The sequence below is a fragment of the Littorina saxatilis genome, linkage group LG8 (genome assembly GCF_037325665.1).
Source record: "Littorina saxatilis isolate snail1 linkage group LG8, US_GU_Lsax_2.0, whole genome shotgun sequence".
Lineage (NCBI taxonomy): Eukaryota > Metazoa > Mollusca > Gastropoda > Littorinimorpha > Littorinidae > Littorina > Littorina saxatilis.
Genome location: NC_090252.1, coordinates 57,046,411 through 57,056,410, shown reverse-complemented (window position 1 = coordinate 57,056,410; position 10,000 = coordinate 57,046,411).

Genomic DNA, 10,000 nt, shown 5'->3' with positions numbered 1-10,000 from the left:
GAGAGAGAGAGAGAAAGAGAGAGAGAGATAGAGAGAGAGAGATAGAGAGAGAGAGAGAGAGAGAGAGAGAGAGAGAGAGAGAGGGACACACAGAGAGAAGAGTCCTCCAGAGTGCAAGGTTTTCCTTCCAGGAATAATTAATGCGGCGTCGTGCAGCAATTGCGTGCCACAGGCAGGTTTGCCTTCGACTTCTGCCCCGCCATTACGCCGTATGCACCCGCTTGCCTTTTACCGACAATGACGGTTAAAGGGGTACAGTACACAAAATCATGTTTGGTGTGAAAATTGGAAAACTGAATGCAACTCTAGCTCTGTTCAAAGAATTGAATCGTATTATTTTGATTGGTAACATGTGCATAAGTATTTATAAGAAAATAAACGCTTCAAATCCTCTTTTTACATTTAGTCAAGTTTTGACTAAATGTTTTAACGTAGAGGGGGTATTCGAGACGAGGGTCGTGGTGTGTGTGTGTGTGTGTGTGTGTGTGTGTGTGTGTGTGTGTGTGTGTGTGTGTGTGTGTGTGTGTGTAGAGCGGTTCAGAGAAAACTACTGGACCGATCTTCATGAAACTTGACATGAGAGATCCTGAGTATGGTATCTCCAGACATTGTTTTCATTTTTTTTGATAAATGTCTTTGATGACGTCATATCCGGCTTTTCGTGAAAGTTGAGGCGGCACTGTCACGCTCTCATTTTTCAACCAAATTGGTTGACATTTTGGTCAAGTAATCTTCGACGAAGCACGGACTTTAGTATTGCATTTCAGCTTGGACGCTTAAAAATTAATGAATGAGTTTGCTCATTAAATGTGTCATTAAAATCGATTTTTCGCAAGCAGATTTCAAATTGATTGCATCGTATTCTTCATCACATTCTGAATCTAAAAATATATACATATGTTATGTTTACTCTTAAAATGTGATCACAATTAACGATAATAGATTAATTAGTCTTACGATTAAAATTTAAGAAATCGATCCAAAATTGATTTCATCTTATTCTTTATCATTTCCTGATTCCAAAAACATATAGATATGATAGGTTGCATTCAAAGCAAGCTCAGAAAGTTAACAAGAATACAGAAAAGCGCACTTTCCTGCTTAGCACAATACACTACCGCGCTAATCTGGCGTGTCAATATCACTACGTTTTGCACGTGGGAGGTGAGCGATTTCCTTCACGCGGGGATTGACGAAGCTGTACTGTCTTGGTGAAAAAAGTGCGTTCAGTTTCATTCCGTGAGTTCGAGAGCTTGACTAAATGTAGTAATTTCGCCTTACGCGACTTGTTGTTTTATTCAAAAAGAAAGCAATCTCAAATCAGAAATATTTATTTTTAATTAAAAAACCCAACCAAAATGTGAAAAACAAAAATAAAAACACACACACAAAGACTATTTTCTTTTCATAGAAGGATAGGAAACAAGACAAAGTAATCTGCATCAAAACCAATGTGTGTTATATAATTGTTTGATATGTGGACTGTCCCATCGTCACGCTGTATGCACCCGCTTACCTTTTTGACATCAATGACGGTTAAAACAGCACTGATTCCCCCAACACACACACACACACACACACACACACCACCCACCCACACACACACACACACAAACACACACACACACACACATACACACACACACACAGTCTGGCTGGTGACGCTGAGGGTCGGAGGATATGTTCGAAGCGGTGGCTGCACTTGTCTCTGCCTGTCTATGAATTATTAATTTGTAGAAGAAGATGGTATGAACGAAGGATTTGTTATTGGGGATATTTTCGCGTCGACCTTTTTTCTATCAATCATTGATTTGCACCGAATAGTGGTGTGATTATCGATTTTTTCGCTTCTCTCCTTCCGTACCGTTTTGTAAGCAATTGGGAGTGCTACAATAGCATAGAATGAATATACAAGCTTACGAAATTGAGCTTTTGTATAGGGTCGTGTCCCAAAATAAAATGTGTGAATAATAATGGTTGGGGTCTGGTGGTTATTGTGTCAGGTGATGGTTGCATGTTTGTCTGGAATTTACAATAATTAATTTTGCTGAAAGAAATGCCTGCATTTGTTTCGCTTGTCGCATATCGTGTTTGCCTATACCAGTAAATGCGCTTTGTCTTGAAAATTGATACGCAGTAACATTTTGTATCATCAACTGCCTTATTAATATGTACTTTTTGCATTCAATGTTTTTCGCAGAAACAATATTTTCAACGCGCAACTTTTTCTAAACGCAGTGCACTGCCATTAGGTGATTATGCTGGGTATTTTGGGGGGCGAAATGAAGTTTTGTCCGAAAAGCTTCGAAAAATGTCAGACTCCGTAAGAATTGACATGCCTTTTACTATAAACGTGGAACTTTCAAGCTCACAATTAAGCTTAAGTGGTTTTCAAATAGTTCGCGCACTTAAACACTCTACGCCGTTATTGAATTAAAGAGTAAAATGGGACTTTCAACAATGCATGGAAATGTGTGTGCTTTAAAATTCAGTTTAAAATGTGAGGGAAAGTTTCCACTTGATAAAAATGCACACACAGTTCATGGTCGTGTGTGGTAATTTTCAACTTTGACAGAAATGTACACGTGTACATGACCGTATGCATGAATTGATCATACAATACGTGTATCCCGTCGCGATATAACCTTCGTGGTTGAAAACGACGTTAAACACCAAATAAAGAAAGAAGTACGTGTATCGCCAATATCATGGAGTCTACTTTATTTTTTTTCTAAAAGCTTGAAGGCATTACCCCTGAGCGTGTTTGTTTGATTTTGTTCTTGTGTATTCGTCCTAGCTTGACTCCCTGGTCTTCTTCAATGTTGGTCTTTCTTTCTCCCTGTTTTTAATTTTTTTTTCTTTCTTTCGTTATTTCGTTCTGTCTGTCTTTCTTTCTGTCTTTCTTTCTTTATGTCTGTCGTTCCGTCGTTTGTTCTTACTGTCTTCGCTTGATTGCTTTTTTCAACGTCTTTTTTCCTGTCAGTAGAGCCTTGTCACTTATACGGTGTAACATACTAAACAGAAAAAAGGTTTGAAACAGTATGACCTCTAAAGCAGCATGCAACATTTCACCCCACAATTTGACACACTCGTGAATTGTACTTCTTTTTGCTGCAAACTGAGCCAACATGGAAGAAAGCCGGGTCAACAGGTACGCTTCCAATATTCCCCCATTCTAACCCCTAATTGTTTTGCCCAGTCTCTCACTCTTGACATTCATTGTCATTACTCGGAAAATCAAGTTCTAATTGGTCGGCCTAATCAATCATGGAAGACAGAGGCCGTTGTGTGAAGGTAGAGCGCGTAGGGAGACAAATCACCCTGCCCTTTTTTCTTCATGCGCACTCATTTCTTTCAGACCTGTGTTGTGTGTGCTTTGGCTCTGGGCAGTAATTGGAGATTAAGCGGTCTGCGTGATTGTGGGTATCTGAGGGCAGAAGTGAATGAAAATCCCAGCTTTACTTAAGCTAGGAAAAAGGATTGTTGGATTGTTTTTTTGTTTGTTTTTGTTTGCCTTGTTTTCGTCACAAAGAACATTCTGTGAATGTGTTACATAGTGTACGTGTTTGTTTAGTTGCTTGTTTGACTGCTTGGTTGATTGCTTTATTTGTTTGGTTAAACGTTGCATTTGATACTACTTTTAGCTTCTCCACGAATCCCTAAAAGAAGTAGAAGACCACTACCACCTTCAGCTACTACTACCACATGTACAAGTACAACTACTCAATGACAAATAGGAATATACATATCACCCAAACCCAATTAACAATCGAAGAAACTAAAATGTATCTAAATCGCGATTTAAACACGCTGATAATGATTACATTATTACAGATAAATTGAGGTCATTGAGGACATGTACTCCAACACTAGAAGCAAGTCTGTGTGTACCACGTGCACAGCGTGTGTAACAGTGTTCAGGGTCTGAACACTAAAGAGACGACAGCGCTATCTATAGATAGACAAGATTCGTAGGTAAGAAAATATACGGAATCAGTCTCCTGACACAAGATATAATAAGAAGCATGCGAAGGAATAAACGGCATTCACTCTCCCCCCATCCCCCCCAACACACACACACACACACACACACACACACACACACACACACACACACACACACACACACACACACACACCGAGCTCATATGTTCGTCATTGCCCAGTATAGCAATGTATATGTGTTTAGCAGTGGTATAGCTACGCGGGCTGTGCTGGTATCAGATTGTATTTGATTACCTAGGCGTACCATATTTCACTGGAAAATAAGAACATCCGTGTGAATGTGACCGACGTACGGACCAACCTTTCGTTGCAAAGGCTATCCTTCCTCCCCCAACCCCTCCCATCGGTTTGTTCATGGTAGTACACCCATTGTGATCTACAGTCCGTCAGGGGGCCCGGTAGCTCAGTTGGTAGAGCACTGGACTTGTGATCGGAAGGTCGCAGATTCGAATTCGGGCCGGGACGGACACGGGTCAACTGTATGTGCATACCCAGAGACGGAAGCCATGTCCCACCCCCGTGTCACCACATTGGCACGTAAAAGACCTCGGCCATTCTGCCATACGTGCAGATGGTTGATACCACATACACACGCATGCATCTGTGTTTCTCGTCAAAAGCCGTGAGGGCGTAAAACTCGAATCATATAACGAGGCAAAATATTTAGCCTGTAGGACTTAAAGCTTTCTCTCTTTCCTTTTCTTCTGTCTAAAAATCATTTGTAATGTTGCCTCTGATTTCAGTTGTATATATCCATAACATGCAAAAGTCACGGCATAGTATATATCAATTTGAAATGTACTCGATCTGAAAACCAAACTCGACTTGAGAATTATCTGGACAAAAATCAATGCCCTTGGTTGCAAAATAAGGATTTATAGAAACAACTTTTGATTTTTGACAACTTCGAATGGAGCAATTATAAAATAAAATGTTTAAATAACAGACTAAGACATCACGTGTGTGTCGTATGTGGACAGATGCTCATTTTATACCCGTCGGGCATGATACTGACATGGACAAATGTCGGATTGGTGTAGATTAGTGTGTGTGGGTGTGTGTGTGTGTGTGTGTGTGTGTGTGTGTGTGTGTGTGTGTGTGTGTGTGTGTGTGTGTGTGTGTGTGGGTGTGTGTGTGTGTGTGTGTATGCGTGTGTGTGTGTGTGGGTGTGTGTGTGTGTGTGTGTGTATGTGTGTATGTGTGTGTGTGTGTGTGTGTGTGTGTGTGTGTGTGTGTGTGTGTGTGTGTGTGTGTGTGTGTGTGTGTGTGTGTGTGTGTGTGTGTGTGTGTCCGTCCGTCTGTCTGTCTATCTGTCCATGCGTGCGTATAGATGCGAATGAATCAATCATTCAATGAATGAATCAGTTAATGAACGAAAGAATCATTCGCTTGCGGTTTACCAGCAAGCGACCGAAAACTCAACTAAGCTCTTGTTACTTATTGTTTATCTGTGCACTTAAAAGACCGTTGGGTCGACATATTTGTGATTGTAACGTATTGTTTTGTTACGAACAAACGTTCCAATTAACAAATTACAAAACGTTAACAAGCAAAGCGAAGTCATTCAAACGTGTATTTCAATATAATATATTACCATGCTGATAGTAACTGAATAACCTTTTGACTGTCGTGCTTACATTTGACGCATTTGGGGGTACATGAAACCGACCCAAAAAAAACTGAAAGAAAAATAAATAAAACAACACCGAAGACAAAAAGGTCCACCCAATGCAATTACAAAAGAAACACGACACGGTTACATTTGTGTGAGATAAATGGAGTATGCACCGAATGGCCTGCGCGTGATCATTGATGGATGGAGGTTGTCGTGACAAATGTAGGTAACACCATAGATTATGTGCGTGGGCTGCCTGTTTGTCTCATTTGCGTAACAAGGTCCAACGTGACAGATGTAAGTCCTGGAAATACGACGTAGATACTTGAAAATCGAAGTAGGGGCGGGGGGGGGGGGAGGGGGGGGAGGGGAGGGGGGGGCGTGGCCAACGTTTTGATAAGAAGAACCAAAGACAAAAAAAGAAAGAAACAAATATAAATATGATGAACAATATATCCGACACTTTCTGCATTCAATTAATACACGATACAGATCTGCCTTGGCATCGCGTACCGTAATGCGTGCCGAATTCACGGAATTGCCGGATTCGCGGAATCGGCAACATTTTTGCCCATTTCGCGTAATCGGCAAAACGCTGCCCATTACGTGAAATCGGCAGCGTTTTGCCGAAAATGCGGAAAGGCTTCTAAAATTTGCCCATTTCACCAGAACATTGCATTAACATTGCTTTACCTCCCTACTATGTTTTGTAAGGTCTATGTTGGTCTGTGTCGAACATAACTCCGGAAATGCACGAAAACTACACTTTCTGCAATAACTTGCCATAACTTATCGATTATTGCGATATCTATCCATTGGAGTATCTAGTTGTCTTAGTGTGATGATATCCCAGGCATTTGAGAACTTTAAAACCAAAAAAAGGCTGGCGATTTCGCAAAATGGGCACATTTTAGAAGCCTTTTCGCGATTTCGGCAAAACACTGCCGATTTCACGTATTGGGCAGCGTTCTGCCGATTACGCGAAATGGGCAAAAATGTTGCCCATTACGTGGAATCGGCAATTACGTGAAATCGGCACGACATATACATATACAATGCACATGTCGTTCCTGTGTAATTAGATAAAATAAATCCAAAAACAAAGATTGTTTTACGTATATATTCTTTGTACATACTCTCTCTCTCTCTCTCTCAAAAACACCAATTAAAACCCTTACAACTTCAACTGTCAATTGATTCAACTCAAGTGCAACAAGTTAAAGAGCATAAATTATTAGGGGTTACCGTTGATCAAGAATTGAAATGGCAAACTCACTTGAGTAAAATTTGCAAATTAGTATCTAAAAATTTGTACTTATTGTCTAAATTAAGACATTATGCCGATGTGGAAGCACTCAAGTTGTTTTATTACGCTCACATAATGCCCCATATCAACTTTGCTTCAACACTTTGGGATAACTGCAGTGATGTTCATCTCAAACGACTCAATTCTCTTCATCGCCGTGCTGCAAAACTAATTCTGCATGAGTCAAATAAGCCAACAGATGATAAATTAAAGCTCCTTAATTTCCTTCCCTTGAAAGATCAGTTGACGCTAAACAAGGCTGTCTTTATGTACAAAGTAATTAACAATAATGTTCCTGGATATTTAAAATCACATTTCAGACATGCCACAAAAAGATATGGGTCCCAGAACCTGATTCCCCCCATCCCTCGTCTAGACTTGTATAAGTCAAGTTTAGCCTTCTCAGGAGCATCTCTATGGAATTCCACACCCCTACCCCTCCGAAATGCCTCTTCTGTGAAAACGTTTAGGCGCCAGTTTCATTCCCGCTTAATGGGTAAATAGAACACTTTTCATGTCTGATTTTTTAGTGCTTTTTACATTTAGTCAAGTTATGTTTGTATTTTGATTTGTTCTTTATGTGTAAGTATTGATAATGATATACATGCGAATGATTGGGACAATTCCTCCCCACATTTGTTTTTTTCCTTTTGTTATTAGTTGTTTTGGATGTTTATATGCAATGCATTATTGCAACAATGCTGCAATTTCCACACTACATGTTTTTCCCATTTTTGAATGTGTATACAAAACCATAACCCTTTTCTTATTATTATTTACATTATATACGTCTGTAAGTAACAATAACCTTGTCAATTTTACTATCTATATTATGTGCGTCTGTATTAAGTGTTTGTATAAGGGACAGGTTGTAAGATTAGGCTTTGCCTAAAACCTCTATCCTTTGGTAATAAAGTTCAGTTTCAGTTTCAGTTTCAGTTTCTCTCTCTCTCTCTCTCTCTCTCTCTCTCTCTCTCTCTCTCTCTCTCTCTCTCTCTCTCTCTCTCTCTCTGTTTCTCTCTCTCTCTCTCTCTCTCTCTCTCTCTCTCTCTCTCTCTCTCATGTTCTATTTATTTTTTTCGACACTGACGTCATTCCCTGTCTACGTAACTCATTTCGTCATATAATCATTAATTGGCTTGCGGCTTCATGGCAGGGGGAAGGAAAAATCAGCCAGATAAGTTTTCGTTGGGTCGATATATTTGTGAATGTATTGTTTTGTCAATAACAAACGTTCCAACAACCTACCTTTCTTGTTTTTTGATTGTGTAATTACATTTAGTCAAGTTTTGACTAAATGTTTTAACGTAGAGGGGGGAATCGAGACGAGGGTCGTGGTGTATGTGTGTGTGTGTGTGTGTGTGTGTGTGTGTGTGTGTGTGTGTGTGTGTGTGTGTGTGTGTGTGTAGAGCGATTCAGAGAAAACTACTTGACCGATCTTCATGAAACTTGACATGAGAGATTCTGAGTATGGGTTCTCCAGACTTTGTTTTCATTTTTTTGATACATGTCTTTGATGACGTCATATCCGGCTTTTCGTGAAAGTTGAGGCGGCACTGTCACGCTCTTATTTTTCAACCAAATTGGTTGAAATTTTGGTCAAGTAATCTTCGACGAAGCCCGGACTTTGGTATTGCATTTCAGCTTGGAGGCTTAAACATTAATTAATGAGTTTGCTCATTAAAGTTGACATTAAAATCGATTTTTCGCAAACAGATTTAAAATTGATTGCATCGTATTTTTCATCACATTCTGAATCTAAAAATATATACATATGTTATGTTTACTCTTAAAATGTGATCACAATTAACGAAAATAGATTAATTAGTCTTACGATTAACATTTAAGAAATCGATCCAAAAATGATTTCATCTTATTCTTTATCATTTCCTGATTCCAAAAACATATAGATATGATAGGTTGGATTCAAAACAAGCTCAGAAAGTGAACAAGATTACAGAAAAGCGCGCTTTCCTGCTTAGCACAATACGCTACCGCGCTAATCTGGCGTGTCAATATCACTACGTTTTGCACGTGGGAGGTGAGCGATTTCCTTCACGCGGGGATTGACGAAGCTGTGCTGTCTTGATGAAAAAAATACAGTGCGTTCAGTTTCATCCCGTGAGTTCGACAGCTTGACTAAATGTAGTAATTTCACCTTACGCGACTTGTTAGATGTTTTCGTGGACTGTTTTCTCCCCTGAAAGCTTCGTATGGCTGCCTGAATGGCGGGGTAAAAACGGTCATAGGCTTACATGTAAAAGATCGTGGGAGGTCCAACCCATGACCAAAGAAGAAGAAGATAGAAATGTTTAAAACAAAAAAAATTTAAAAAAATTAAAAGCTTGGGGTTTATGTGCACTACCTTCAAACAATCCCCCTAGCAACCTTGGCTCGTGTAGCTCCTCAATTTAGCTAGAAGGGTCACGACACGCACAACACTTTGTGAACAGTTTCCCTTCTCTGCATTCTGTTTTTAACTACCTCACAAGTGTCTCTTCTAAGCCTCCCCACTCTTTCCTATATATTTGTGGATGTCGATTTTCTGCCACAACTTTGCTTTACGCTGCGTGTTCCCATCGTTCCCCTGAAACAATCCCTTTTATTTCAAAACTGTATCCCTTTGTGTAGATGCAGTCCGGTTCAAAATTACTTCACAATTAAGCGCACACGTCTTGCTTTCAAAATATATGGGTTTTTTTTGTTTGTTTGGTTTGTTTTAGAGAGAGAGCGTGTATTAGTACTCTCTCTCTATCCCGCTAGCTTTCTTTCCTTCTTTCTTTCCGCTTGTACTTGTATTTTGTGTGAATGGTAACTATTTTATCATGTTGCTTTGCTTTTTTTTTTATCAGATTTTCCCCCAAAGTGTGTTCTTGTCATTCTAGCTTACGCAAATGAACACCCCCCCCCCCCAACCCATTCTGCTTTATGGCCATCATGTCGAAGTCGAAGTCGAGGTCCGTGCCCCGATGCAACTTGAGACCTTCCCGTTCCCTGTCTTGTCTTGTCTTGTCTTGTCTTGTCTTGTCTTGTCCTGTATCGTCTTCTTTTATCTTGTCAACACAACACACTGT